The following is a 16,069-nucleotide window of genomic DNA, read 5'->3' on the forward strand; positions in this document are numbered from 1 at the left end:
ATGTAAGCTCCATTGCTGGAGAAGCACAAATCCTTCAAAGAACATATAAAATAAACAAATAAAAATCTTTCTTTTCAGAGGCTTGTGGAATTCTGGGAAATTCCTGCAAAGGATGCAGTTGCTTCAGTGGTCGTTGCTGCTTATGAATACTTAAAAATATCCCTGTGCTGAAAATCAGCCCTTTATACTGTAAAGAGAGAGAAAAAGGCTGCAATCCTATCCCCCACTTACCTGGCAGAAAGCCCCACTTAATTCAATAGGACTTACTTTTCAGAAGACATGGTTTGGATTGAGCGGTAAATCAGTAAATGGCACTTTCAGCCCAGCTAGTTATGGACTGTCCAGCTCTGGAGCGAGCCAAAGCATCAGGAGGCCACAGGAACTTTTTGTTGTGCCCTTTCTGCAGGTGAAATCATTTGGGGAAGGGCTGCAAGATTGATGTTTACTCTTAGGCTTGTGCTGGGGGTCAGAGAACAAGTCTCTGGATCCATAGAATCTTAGAATAGCAGTTAGATGGGGCCTATAAGGCCATCAAGTCCAACCCTCTGCTCAATGCAGGAATCCTAGTTATTTATTAAAATTTATTATTTATTTATTAAATTTATATCCCTCCCTTCCTACTAGAAGGAGCTTAGGGTGGAAGTTAAGGCATACCCAACAGCTGGCTGTCTGGCTGCCTCTTGAATGTCTCCAGTGCTGGACAGCCCACCACCTCACCTTCATGTCATACTGCTCTGTTAGGAAGGTTTTCCTAATGTTTGGTTGAAATCTGGCTTCCTGCAACTTTATGTATTTATTATTTGATTTATATCCCACCCTTCCTCCCAGCAGGAGCCCATTATTCCGTGTCCTGCATTCTGGTATGATTGAGAAGAGATCCTGATTTCCTGTGTGATGACATTTGAAGTACTTGAAGAGTGCGATCATATCTCCCCTCAGTCTTCTTCAGGCTAAACATGCCCAGTTCTTTCAGACTCTCCTCATAGGACTTTGTTTCCAGTCCCCTGATCATCCTTGTTGCCCTCCTCTGAACCCGTTCCAGTTTGTCTGCATCTTTCTAAAAGTGTGGTGTCCAGAACTGGAGGTAGTACTCAAAGCCTAACCAGTGGCGCTTCACATGATTTGGAAATGATACTTCTCATAACGCAGCCTAAAATAGCATTTGCATTTTTTGCAGCCACATCACACTGTTGGTTCATATTCAGCTTGTGATCAGCAACAATCCCAAGATCCTTCTTGCATGTAGTATTGCTGAGCCAAGTATCCCTTTACTTAGAACTGTGCACTTGGTTCCTTTTTCCTAGGTGTAGAATTTTGCACTCATTACTGTCCCAGAGCAGCTTGCAAATGCGATTGTTAAGACAGTCCTGGTCTTCAGGCTTTAATTTAAAAAAACTCAAAAGAAAAATAGATTGGGAGGGAGGAGCAAAGCTTTAACTTAGCTTTCTAAAGTTAAAGAACCAAAGATAAGAGGGATATATGAAAGAGTTTCTGGGTTAGGAAGGAAGCCAGAAAACAGGACAGGAGTGGGTAACTCTCATTGGCCCCAACCAGCATGGCCAAAGGTCAGGGACTAAGGGGTCTCTAGTCCAGTACCATCTGGAGGTCTGCAGTCTCCTTATCCCTGAGAGAGGGCCTGTCTTTGGCAGGACAGAAGGATCTGTCAGTTTCAGTTCTCTCAGTTCCTCGTTTTCCCAACCTTTCTGCAGCAGCTTGAGAAGTTTCTTGTTCGCTTTTGTTTTTATCTTCATGGAAATTCTTCAGCATTTTAGAGTGAATTTCTCCCAACACACATTTTTCTATGAATTTTTGACTGCTACACCCAATTTTGAAAGCAATTTCTCCTAATATAATGCATGTCTGTATGCTCTTTCCACTAATCTATTTTGGGCCTTTTTAGTTTAGGGAAAAGGAGAGGAAGAGGTGATGTGACAGAGGTGCATAATATTATGCATGGCATGGAGAGAGTGGAGAGGGAAATGTTTTCCTCTCTCATAACTCCAGGAGTCGTGGACATCCAATGAAGCTGAATGTTGGAAGATTCAGGACAGACAAAAGGATGTACTTCTTCATGCAGTGTAATTTGCTCCCACAAGAGGCAGTGATGGTCACCAACTTGGATGGCTTTAAAAGATTAGACAAATTCATGGAGGATAAGGCTATCAATGGCTACTAGCCGTGATGACTATGCTCTGCCTCCATAGTCGTAGGCAGTATGCTTTTAAATACCAGTTGCTGGAACCTGCAGGAAAGGAGTGTGTTCTTGCACTCAGGTGAAAAAGGATAAATTGGAGAAATAAGGAGGCAACCAAAATGATCAAGGAGTCAGAGTAACTCCCCAGTGAAATTTGCAGGGTGTTGTAATTTAGAAAAAGAATGCAGAGGCTGTGGCTGTCACAACTTACTGGTCATGGTGGCCATATTACTGGCACTGCTGGTGAAGGTTTGCCTCTGTATACCAGATAATGGGGAGCACAAGTGCACAAAGTGCTAATGCACTCATCTCCACTTGTGGGCTTCCCATTGGCATCTGGTTGGCCACTGAGAACAAGATGCTGGATTAGATGGGCCACTGGCCTGATCCAGCAGCCAGGCTCTTCTTATGTTCTTAATATATTAATTTTTATGCACACTTTTCATGTATATGTGCATTTTTACAAGAATGCTTTCGTTGGGGAGATGCATTGTGAAATTCAGGTAAGTGCAAATTTCAGAGGATGGCCTTGTTTCATTTCTCTTACTGCTTTGAAATGTGCAAATGTGATAGATTGAGCTTTAAATGCAAACTGAATTGAACATATCCCCCATCCCTACACTGCAGGAACTAGGAACAATGGGAGGGAAGGTGAAGAAGCATAACAGATACTTGCATTTAATTACTTACTCCACAATCCTGGTTAAGGGGGCCTGGGAAAAAATGTATGGAAGTTGTTCAACAAAGTATTTTGGAGAGATGATCCCGCTAATGAGGAAGTCTCCTTGCTGGTAATAATTCTGTGCTTCATGTTGATCCCTTATTAGATTCAAGGGGCATTTTGCCTTCAGCCTCCCACAGACACCATGGGGCATCAGGAGCAGAACTACCATCAGAAGCAGCAGGGAGATCATTCTGGTTCTTCCTGCTAGTACTAAACTTCTCTTGTGCCACCTAACTAGAAGAAGCCAAAAACTCTTGGAAGATAAAAGCTGCAGTGGCTTAACAGATAGCATCTAGTGATGTCTTCAAACCCAAAGAGGGATACCATTAAACTTCAAGCCAGCAAATCCCACTGAACTCCCTACATTCATCTGCTCTAAATTTTGGCAGAAGCTATCTCTCTTTGTATGCTCTTGATTCTGATGCTTAGGTGAAAAGTCTCAAAGACAGCCTCCAGAAATAACTCTTGTGCTGTGACAAGGATAAATCACTATGATTTAGGATAATTATAAGGAGAAGGAAGTTCATCTCTGCCACATCTTGGAGTCTCTGTGTGGCTCGAAGGGCAGGTGCATACTGGAGAAAAACATGTTTGTGAGAAATCACCCATGCGGCTCCAAAGTTTGACATGGGCAATTGGGGATGGGGTAGTGGGAGATGACTTCGGTCTGAACTTTAGTAACAAAAGCACAAGAAGAGCCCTACAACTGGATCAGGCCAAGGGCCCACCTAGTTCAGCATTCGGTACCCCACAACCCCCCAGTTACCAATCAAACACCTCTAGGAAGCTCAGGCATGAGGGCAATAGCTCTCTCGTTGTGGTGTTTCCCAACAACTGTTATTCAGGGATGTGCTGCATCTGGTCTTGGGATTCTCTTTTAAAACCATCTAAATTGGTGATCTTCCCCACACCTTGTGGCAGCGAGTTCTACAGTTCAACAATATGCTCAGTGAAGAGGTGCTCCCTTTTCCCCATCCAGAACCTCCCAACATTCTGCTTCATTAGATGAGCCTCTGGGTTCCACTTCTATGAGAAAAACTTTGCCGCTTCCTTCACACTCCTTATACACCTCTATCATGTTGACATTTTTCTTAGCTAAACAGACTCAAACATTTTGGTTGCCCTTTTCTGACCTTATCTGAGATGCTACCACCACAATGAAAAATGATTCTTAAGTAGTTTTACAGGTTCATTTCTAATTGTCCTTAACTCAGTTGACTCTTTCCTCTTATTAAAACGTTCCTCTGTCCATCCTTAGAAAAGGTCCAGAGGTGGGGATGTCCTTGAGATGGGACTGGAAGAGGGGCAAGCAGCCGCTTCATGATCTCCATAATGGAGAGGGTGCCAGGAATACCTCCCTCCTCTCCTGAAGAGGTGTGGCATGGGGAGGAGGGGAGAGGTGGAATTAAAGCCATCTTTCCTGCCTGCAGGGTAAGATCGCCTAATAATGACAGGCACAGGAGCCTGATAACTTATATTTCCTGCACATTTCCTGACTTTCCCTTATGCAGATCATAAGATCAATTGTAATTAATAAAGTGGCTCCAATTTAACCCCAAACCTAATGTTTATTTCCAGTCTCCCCACACATTGATCTTAAGAGTGTTCAGTTTGTCTAAGAGTTCTGGTTTGTGAGTTTAATTGTATTCTTCTTTTATGATTTCTGATATAAGAACGTTCGATTAGTTCTTGGATTATATTTCCAGATGCTTTTCTACATTTCAAATGAGTTGATCTTTCTCTTATCTGCTTTTTTTCCAAGGAGCATCCAGAACCAATGCTAGAGGTGCTTTGGGAGCTTGGAGAACTCAAGAGGAGAGGACCATACGGTTATCTACCACCCCTTGACCCCAATCTACTTGTGACAGGTGAATTAGGGAATTCTACATGTTCAGAACTAGGTGGACTTGGCAGTAGTTGTGGCCTATCCTGGTGCAACAACCCATGGAGTATTGTGCACATATGAGATAGAGAGGCTCAACAGCCAGGGCTTTAGAAGGTAAGATGGCTGTTTTGTCTTTTCGGGCAGGTCCAAAAGTGAAGAGGATTCAGCATCTGGCTCCAGGATCAGGAAAATGTTGGAGGAATGGCAGAGAGAGGAGCTTCATGAAACTCCAGTTGCCGCTTGTCTTACTAATGTATTATGTAAAAAACTGTTGTCATATTTTTCATAGCTCATAATGACAGGATTTCTAACTATGATTGCTTCTCTTGGCCTTTTCCCATTAAATATAAGTTTTACCCAACCTGTAATTGTTCCATATATTTTCCATATAATGTATTTCTCATCTCCCTGTTCAATATGAGCTTCTTATAAGAAACAGATGCTCCATTTTTCTTGTTTCAATTATTTGGAGTATTCCTCCTTTTGTTAGGAGAATTTAGGCCTTTATGATATTTTAAAATACATATTTTTATTGGTTTTATCCATAGAAACCTGCAAAAAATGTAATTTAAAAAGAAATAAAGCTATATTCTGGAGAGTAATATGCACACCAAAAATCACACAAGAATTACTCTGTACAAAGTTCAGCAGAAATTCAACAAATGTCTCTATCATTCTTAATAATTTGCTGTTGTTATGTGCCTTCAAGTCGATTATGACTTACGGCCACCTTATGAATCAGTGACCTCCAAGAGCATCTGTCATGAACCGCCCTGTTCAGATCTTGTAAGTTCAGGTCTGTGGCTTCCTTTACGGAATCAATCCATCTCTTGTTTGGCCTTCCTCTTTTTCTACTTCCTTCTGTTTTTCCCAGCATTATTGTCTTTTCTAGTGAATCATGTCTTCTCCTCATGTGTCCAAAGTATGATAACCTCAGTTTCATCATTTTAGCTTCTAGTGACGGTTTTGGTTTAATTTGTTCTAACACCCAATTATTTGTTTTTTTTCCACAGTCCATGGTATGCGCAAAGCTCTCCTCCAGCACCACATTTCAATTGAGTTTATTTTTCTCTTATCCACATTTTTCACTGTCCAATTTTCACATCCATACATATATATTGGGAATACCATGGTCTGAGTGATCCTGACTTTGGTGTTCAGTGATACATCTTTGCATTTCAGGACCTTTTCTAGTTCTCTCATAGCTGCCCTACTCAGTCCTAGCCTTCTTCTGATTTCTTGACTATTGTCTCCATTTTGGTTAATGAATTCTTAATAATGCTACAGTGAAAATAAACTATGAGTCTCACAAACTAGCACACTGAGTTGATGGCAATATATCATTTATTCGTTTTTTTATTCATGTACATTACAAAATCAATCCCTTCAGATCCAAAACCATCCCTCTTTTAATCCTCCTAGCCAAATTTATTTTTGTCAACTTTTCAATCAAGCTGTATCCCAAACCTTTTTATACCAATATTCTTTCATAGCTCCTACCAAATGCTTTCAAAAATGAGAAATTCTTAGTTTGGTGTCATTAAAAGATGACTTATCAACACTTTACTTCTCAGAGTCTTATTGCTGTTTAAATATTTAATACATCTAGACAACAATCTGGCTTTATATGTTGATTAGTTGTATTCTCAATTTCACAAAAGACTAAATTCTAAAAATACTTCAGAAATACTGCACCTTCAAACATTACCCTGATGATATGTCCCTCTCTCCATACAACCGCTACCAGTTTGGAGAAGGTTCCTGTTTAATTTTCAAAAGATTCAGCATACCACCCACAAGCAATTTCTAACACACTGTAGTTTCTCTAGCCATACCCAAATTGAAGTCCAATCATCAGCAGCAATTATCCTCCATTTGTTAGGAGAGTTTCGGTCTTTAATGTTAAGGGATATGATTTTTAGTGGATTCATTTAATAGTTGTTAAAATTGCACAAGACATATATTTCAAAGAGAGGAACCAAAAAGAATAGTAGTGATAAATGCCTTCCTCTTTTAAAAAATAGAAAAGGTATTGAAAATAGAATAGAATAGAATATTTTTAATTCTTCAAATATTACATGCCAATCTTGGAATCTTGAAGGTGATAGTTCAGTTCTAGCTTTTCGCTATCATTCAATGATCTAATGCCAACCTATTCATTTTTGTGAAGAATTAATTGCAGCAGATCCCTAATGAGCGTAAGTTTAAAGTTAAAAATTGAAATTATCTTCTTTTGCCCAGGATCTCTGGGTAAATCAAAACTTGAATTTCCGTGCCTTTAACAATTTGTTTCTTTGTCACCCGTGAATTTTGTAATATTGCATTTTTGACTCTCAAGGTCTTGAATCTGATTAATACATCTTAAAGTTTATTCAGTTTTGGCCAAATGACAGACTTGGACAACCTGTTCTAAATGCCATTTCTGTGGGGTGCTCTAGGTTCAGATATTTTACGAAACTTATTTACTCAGATTAGCTAAGGTTTGAAAGATTTTCATTAGTTTTTTTGATTGACATTGATTGTCAAAATTTAATGTTTTAAGACCAAAGACTCCTGAGTAAGCTTAGCAGTCATGGAATAAGAGGAGAGGTCCTCTTGTTGATCAGGTGTTGGTTAAGTAGCAGGAAGCAGAGAGTAGGAATAAATGGACAATTTGCCCAATGGAGGGCTGCAGAAAGGGGAGTCTCCCAAGGATCAGTATTGGGACCTGTGCTTTTTAACTTGTTCATAACTATCAGGAGTTAGGGGTGAGCAGTGAGGTGGCCAAGTTTGTTGATGATACTAAATTGTTCACGGTTATTAAAACAAAAAGGAATTGCAAAGGCTCCAAAAGGACGTCTCTACATTTACTGAAAGGCTAGTAAAATGGCAAATACAGTTCAATGGAAACAAGTGGAAAGCTGTACATATTGGAGCAAGATATCTTAATTTTACATATACGTTCCATGGTGTCTGAACTGGCGGTGACTGATCAGGAACTAGACTTTGGGGTCATAGTGGATAGCTCGATGATGATATTGACCCAGTGTGCAGCAGCTGTGAAACAGGCAAATTCCATGCAGGGATCATTAGGTATTGAAAGACATCTCATTGATATAAACAGTATAGAAAATAAAACAAAACTGCTGATATGATAATGCCATTATATAAACCATAGGCTACATTTGGAATACTGTGTACAGAATCAGCCCCTTCAAGGACAACAAGCAGGTTATTCTCTTTTCTACAGGTATAGTTTGGAATATTGCTTCCCCCGCCTGCAGGCAGGTGTAGCATGGCATCAGAAGTCACCCTTGCATCAAAATCACTCTCATAGAGGTTGTAGCCCAGAGTGATGTTGGGTAAGAGCCTGTGATCCTGGTTGATCTCTTGAATGGTGAACACAAATGTTAAAATGTGCCAGTAATCCCTAGAAAAGTAACTATATGGAAAAAAGAGGTGGAGGGAGTGTCAGACTGCTTACACTGGAATCACAATGTCACATTCTTTCTTTTACAAATCAAAGGTCCTCTCCAGGCAATATAAATCTTACAACAGCTGATTCCCAAATCATGGACTGTATGTTTGTATTGGGAGGCAGGCTTATCCTTAATGCAAGGACAATATCCACTGAATGGATGGATGGATGAATGAATGAATCTTTATTGTTCAGAGCCATAGGCCGCCACAATTAAATTCATTTAAAAGGAAAATACAAAAAAAATGTTAAAATACAAATCATATTATAGTAAAATTCAGTTCAACAGCATAGAGTAGAAACATATAAATACATTTAAAATAAAATTTCCACTCCTGAGCGGGAGATACCCTGACCCACCTCAGGTCTTAATGTATAGATGCTACAGTCAGGATAATACTGGGGCACCCTCCTGGTAATTTTGGTATCTAGGTCTTACTTTTCCTGCAGCTAGAGCAAATTTTGCCACCTGAGTGGTTATAAATATGTCATGGCCTGCTAGCAGAACGCATAGCTGCTCCAGGGGAGGTCTATTTGACAAGGGGCGAAGGATGCAGGAAAGAAATTTCAACCTTGGAGACTTATATAAGGGGTAGCTTAGTAAGTAATGTATAATATCCTCAACTTCACCAGATTGACAGATACAAAGTCTTTGTTGGATTGGAATGTTAGCAAACCTCCTATCCAGTAAAGCAGAGGGCATAGTCTGAAGGCGTAAAGCTGTGAATGATTTTCTCAGGGGTGCCACTGTTAGGAATGTAAAATATTGCTCCATGCCAAATGTTGTTTTATATAGTGGGAACCAAATAGAATATGACATTTGTGTAACTGAGTAAAGGTCCCACTAGAAGGTCTGCTTCTGGCAGAATTGTTTAGATCAAATCCTGCCTGGTGGTCCCCAGTTTTTGCTAAAATGTTTACCTATAGAAACCATCATGGAAAAACGCCTCAGGGCTGGGGAGTAAGCACAGTGGTGCCCATTTATAAAAGAGGTTCTAAGGTGGATCCAAAATTTTTTAGACCCATCAGCTTGCTCAATGTTGTTGCTAAATTGTATTCTAAATACTTGCTATGCAAATTGGAATCTTGGGCTACCGAGAACTCAGTCATCGCCAAAGAGCAGTCAGGGTTTATAAAGGGAAAGTCTACAATAGACCAATGCTTTATTCTTCACCACCTGATTCAGAAATATTCCCAAAATGGCAGAAAAGAGCTTTTTGTTACCTTTGTGGATTTTACTTCTGCCTTTGATCTTATTGACAGAGGCCGATCGTGGCAAAAGTTATCTGCCTCTAACATTGACAGAAGGTTATTGTATGGAGAGAGGGATGCAGTGTACCATCACATGACAGGGTAATGTTTGAAGGTGCAGTATTTCTGAAGTATTATTTAGCCCTTTGTGAACTTGAGTATATAACTAATCAACACATAGAGCCAGACTGTTGTTTAGCTTTATTAAACTTTTTTTTCAAACAGCAATAAGAATATGAGAAGTAAAGTTCTTATAAGTCATCTTGTAATGGCAGCAAAACAAATGATTGCCCCTTTTTAAGAGTTTGGAAGGAGCTACAAAACAACATTGGTATTAAAATAGTTGGCATGCAGCTTTCATTGAAAAGCTGACAAAACAAAATTGGCTACAGGGACAAAAGAGGTATCATTTTGGATCAGAATGGTATGGTTGAGTAAGAAAACCCAGCGGGATAATCCATGTTTTCCATATTCAGTTTGTCATCTGACAGTCCTCACTTTGCCTGTTTGTTCGCTCTTTCCTGATTAAAAAAAATGCTTTTTTTTGCGCCCACACACGCAGCGGTAGGATCTATACTTCTTCTTGCTTTTTCCCAGCTCCACCCATAACACTCCCCCTATCAGCCAATTGGTCCGCAAAATATGACATATGCTCCTCTCCCCCTTTGCAATGAAGCACAATAAGGCGCATGTGCTTGAATGTAAGAGCGCCAAAGTTTGAATTTCCTGTGGCTGTAATGGAGTTCCTTGCTGCTCGCCGCTCTGGAGCAGGGCCGGCGGGGGAAGGGGTCTCCAAGTGCCTATATGTCAATAATTCCTGTTTTTTGGTTTGCTTGCATTTGCAATATTACGCAAAAACAAATGTATGTGTTTTTGCCTTTATGCATAGTAAACATTCTGGAGATACACAGGGCTGGCAATGCCACTTATTTCTCCAGAACAGCAAGTAATGACGTGTCATGTCTAGGAAGGTAGACCACCAGTCTCTATGGTTGCGGGCGTCCGAGACGCTCTAGCAAACCACTTATATGCCAATAATTCCTGTGTTTTTATTTGCTTCTGTTTGCGATATTTCGCAAAACCGACTGTATGCTTTTCTGCCTTTATGCATATTACAGTTTCTGGAGATACACAGGGCTGGCAATTGTACTTATTTCTCCAGAACTGAAAGGGAAGGTATTGGTGCACTGAGGAGCTGCTACTACTTGCTTCTTTTGTAAAGAATGGCAGGAAAGCTGAGCTTTTAGTGGGGAGCACCCCCAAAGCTTTTCTAGAGTGTAGCGCTCGGTGGCAGCTCCCAGCTCCTCCCCATTCTCTCTCTCTCGCTCTGCCTGCCTCTCGTTCTCTGCGTAGGCGGCGGTGGCAGCAGCAGGGAAAATCCCCAGAGAGAGGCTTCCCAGCAGCTTCCCAACCACTTCAGGCAAAACTTTATGCTCCGTTGCCTTCACCCCCCTCCTTCTCCCTTTCCTTCCCGTAGCCCTTTGCAAAGAGCCAGGGTCTTGCTTTTCTCTGCTGTGTGTGCCTGTGTGTGTCTGTCCACCTCTGAGTGAGGAGGAAAGAGCAAAGCAAGCTCCCTGCACTAACCAGCTGCACTTGAGTGAGACCAGACAGGAAAGGGGGGCTTTGCAAACAACCACAATTGCAGATCTCACCCTGAACGGCTGCCCAGTTCACACACTGGCTAAAAGTTAACGGCTGCTTCTGCTTCTGCACAAATGCACTTTTTTGCATCTGTGAAGTAGAAGTTGCAGAGACCCCCCCAACACCACCCCATTGCTCTGATTGGTTCAGTTTTCCCGGGCTTTCCTTGGTCATTTTTGGACATGCGCAAAAGTGGAAATACATGATTGGCTGTGAATGAGAGAAGGGGTATGGGGAAATGCCCAAGCACCACCTACGGAACACCTCCTGCTCTAAAGTCCACAGTATTGCATCCAAGCACCTGAAGGTACAGCGGATGATCCCCAGTTTAAAAAAGCAAATTGCATTTTTTGTGGTAATGCCAAAGCTGATTTAACAGCAAGAAAGTGCGCAAAAATGGGTGATGTCGTATGGACCATGGAAAATTAATGAACACACAAAGCGATCATATCACAGATTATACAGTCGTCTGGATGAGCCCTTAGTTGTTTGTTTTTTGCTGTAGTTTATTAAGAATTGAGAGCCAGTGCAGTGTAGTTGTTAAGGTGTTGGACTACGACCTGGGAGACCAGGGTTCGAATCCCCACATAGTCATGAAGCTCACTCAGTGACCTTGGGACAGTCACTGCCTCTCAGTCTCAGGGAAAGGCAATGGTAAAACCCCTCTGATTACTGCTCACCATGAAAACCCTGTTCATAGGGTCACCATAAGTAGGAATCGACTTGAAGGCAGTCCTCAATCCAGACCATTTTTAATGAAAATGTTAATTCTAGCCAATCCCTAATAAGAATAAGTTTCGAGTTAAAAATTGTAATTCTCTTCTTTTGCCCACAATCTCTGGTTAAATAAACACATGAATTTCTGTGCCTTCAACTATTCATTTTTATGTTGCCCTTATATTTTGTAATATTGCCATTTTGACACTCAAGGGGATAAATCTGATTAATACATCTTGAGGTTTATTCACTTTTGGCCAATCTGTGGAGTTGAGCAACCTACCCTTATTGCAGTGGACTTGGCCAACCTATCCTATTTGCTATTTCAATATCCATTTCTGCAGAGTTGTCTAGGTTCAGAAATTGTATCAAAGTTGTTTATTCAGAATAACTAAGGTCTTAAAGATTTTCATTATACCTTTGATAGAAATCTATTGTTAAATATTAATATTTGAATAATCCGACACCATGTTTAATTTTGATTGTCAGGTGCTCCTTTGTATTCAGATCAGGCCTGAGTAAAATAATATAGCACTTGGGAATGAAGATGCAGCCCACAAGCCCAGCACTGGAGGCCAAGATGGAGAAGACCTGCACGGCTACCATGTATTTCCCCTTCGTGCTCAGGTAGGTGGGCACAAAGGACACCCAAACACTGCAGAAGACCAGCATGCTGAAGGTGATCAACTTGGCTTCATTGAAGGCCCCAGGCAGCTTTCTGGCTAGGACAGCCACTGTGAAGCAGATGGCAGCCAGGAAGCCCATGTAGCCAAGGGAACCATAAAACATGGCAACAGACCCTTCGTTACATTGCAGGATGATCTCTCTAGGCTGAGCGTGCGTGTCAACATCAGGGAATGGGGGAGAGATCCCCAACCTGATGCTGCAGATGACAATTTGGACACTGGAACATGAAATGATGATGGAGTTGGCTAGACTTTTCCTCAGCCATTGCCTCACCCTGTTTCCTGGTTCTGTGGCCAGGAAAGCCAGCACCACAGTGATGGTTTTTGCCAAGACAGAAGAGACAGCAACTGAGAAGATGATGCTAAAGGCCATTTGTCGGAGAAGGCAAGTCACTTTCCTTGGCCGGCCAATGAACAGGAAGGAGGACAAAAAGGAAAGCAGGAGGGAGATGAGGAGGATGAAGGAGAGGTTCCGGTTGTTGGCTTTGACAATGGGAGTGTTTAGGTATTTAATGAAGATTCCTAAAATGAAGCCTGTGGTTAAGGAGAAGAAGATGACAATGGAAGCAAGGATGATACCCAAATGTTCTTCATAACCCAGGAAGACGATAATCTTGGGGAGACATTGATCTCTGTACTTGTTTGGATACTGATCATCTGGACATTTGGTGCAATGGTCTGCATCTGAGAAGAAGAGTATCCAGAATAACCAGAGCTGAAAGACAGAGATATTAGCCTATTCCCATCAAAGATATGAATGGAGGCTCTGACTAAAAGCACAAACAGGGTACATAATGTGGGCAGTACTGAGTAAACCCTCTCCCTGCTTTCAGTCTTGCAGTCAGTCTTCCCAGTCCATTCCTGACAACTGACTTTATGCAATTAAGGACATAAACAGTACAAACCAAGAATGGATCCATATTATTCATTCATTTATGTCATTTGTGGATTGCTTCTCATGAAGCATTCAAAAGCAATTTAAAATATAATAACATATATAAGAACTATATATATATTGTTTTAAAAGTATAGATATCAAAACAGTTATAACAATAGCACAGCCATAAAATCAGTCAAAACCATCTGGAATAAAAAATTTAGAAGGTTGATCGAAGAAGGAACATCTTTTGCAGGTATCAAAAGGCGCTTGTCTGATATGCAATGGGAGGGAATGCTGAACACTAGATGCCACCACATTAAGGGACCAGTTCCGGCATTGTGCAGAATGAGTCTCCATACAGGATAGTATCTGCAGGATGTCTTCTCCTGCAGAATGCACTTACCAGTTGGGGATGTTTCTCCTACTGGCAGGAAGGATGGGATATAAATCTAATATTCATTGGTGATCACTTGGGGCCGAGTAAGATTGTCTTCCAAGATAAGGTCTTTAACGGTGGGTCTGTAAGTGACTGTGGAGGACAATTCTGGATCCACACAGCCTCCCACAGTGAGGACATAGGTTTCCAGATGGAAAATGATCGCAATGAGGATTTGCTTCATGTGTCTTCCGCTTAGCTCATTTGTCCCATTCGCCCTGTATTCATGCTTCTTCGAAGTCCACGGCACCTTTGATAGTAGCTGACTCCATTTGGGATGTGCAGGGGCCAAGACTTCCCAGTTCTCTATGTTCATGTTACATTTTTTTTAGATTTGCTTTAAGAACATCTTTAAATCTCTTTTAATGTCCACCTATATTCCATTTTCCATCCTTAAGTTGGGGGTAAAGTAGATGCTTTGGAAGACGGTGATCAGGCATTCGAACAACATGGCCGGTCCAGCGAAGTTTATGTTGAAGGATCATTGTTTCAACACTGGTAGTCTTTGCTTCTTCCAAAATGCTAACATTAGTCTGTCTTCCCAAGTAATTTGCAGAATTTTCCAGAGGCAGCATCGGTCCATGTTTCACAGGCATACAATAAGGTTGGTAGTACAATGGCTTTGTAAATAAGCATTTTGGTGTCCCTGTGAACATCCCGATCCTCAAACATTCTACGCTTCATTCGGGAAAGTGAGGCACTCGAAGAGCTCAGACGATGTTGAATTTCAGCATCGATGTCAACTTTTACAGAGAGATGGCTGCCAAGATAGGGGAAGTGATCAACACTCTCCAGTGTCACACCATTAAGCTGGATTGATGGTGCTACAGAGGGACTAGTTCACATCTTTTGATGAAGCACTTTGGGTTTTTTAATAGTAAGGGAGAGCCCAAGCTTTCCATATGCTTCTGCAAAGACATTTAGGATAGTTTGAAGATCTTTCTCTGAATGTGCGGAGACTACCATATCATTGGCATATTGAAGTTCTGCGAACAGAGGTTGACATTACCTTACTTTTAGCTTTCAGCCTACTGAGATTAAAAAGCTTTCCATCTGTTCAATATATGATTTCCACACCAGTAGGAAGTTTCCCCTCAATAAGGTGTAGAATCATAGCAATGAAAATAGCAAATAAGGTCGGAGCAATGATACATCCCTGTTTTACGCCTGATCCAACTCTGAATGGATTGATCTGAAAGCCATTGTTGTCCAAAATTGTTGCTATCATGTTGTCATGAAGGAGTTGCAAAATATTCACAAATTTATCAGGGCATCCACTTTTCAGAAGGATGGTACAGAAAGCGGTTCGATTCACAATATCAAAGGCCTTAGTCAGATCAATAAACACCATATGTAAAGGTTAATTCTCCTCCTGGCATTTTTCTTGAAGCTGTCGTGCAGTGAAGATCATGTCTACTGTCCTCCTGGAAGGGTGGAAACCATTTTGAGATTCAGGTAGGACATCCTCTGAGATTGGCAGGAGGCGATTTGCGAGGATCTTACAAGGATTTTACCTGCTGTAGCAAGAAGAGAAACACCTCAATAGTTCCGACAGTCTGTTCTATCACCCTTCTTTTAAAAAGTGATAATTATGGCATCCCTAAAGTCTTCCGGGATCTCCTCCCTCATCCAGATTTTTTTGATGAGCTTATGAAGTTGTTGAGTAAGTTCAGGTCTTTAAAAACTTCAGCAGGCATCCCATCAGGTCCACTAACTTTGTTGTTCTTCATTTGATTGATGGCTTTACTGACTTCATCTAAATTAGGGGATACTGCGAGCTCATCTCTAGTTTGTTGTTGTGGAATTTGCAGGAAGACCTCACCAGCCACAACAGTTACAATTAAGGAGGTCGTGTTAATACTCATTCCAATGCAGTGCAATAATCCTTAAGAAGATTGGTACCATCCATTGAACATATCATCGACAAGAAAAGGAAAGCCTTCCAGATGTGGCAGAAAGACATTCTTTGCTGCTAAGAAAAACATCTATGCCAGTGCAAAGGCTGAGGTCCAATGAAGAACTAGAGAACTTAAAATGCCTGGTGGATAAAGAAAGGTCAAGGAATCCAGCACTTTGCAGATGCTCACGATGCACAGGGCTTTTTTAATGCCAGAATGGCCATCTATGGACCAGCAAATAAATCTAATAATAACAATGATGATGACGATGTAGGGAATGAAATGATCTGCTACTTATCA

Source organism: Rhineura floridana, chromosome 3 (assembly GCF_030035675.1).
Source record: "Rhineura floridana isolate rRhiFlo1 chromosome 3, rRhiFlo1.hap2, whole genome shotgun sequence".
Classification (NCBI taxonomy): Eukaryota; Metazoa; Chordata; class Lepidosauria; order Squamata; family Rhineuridae; genus Rhineura; species Rhineura floridana.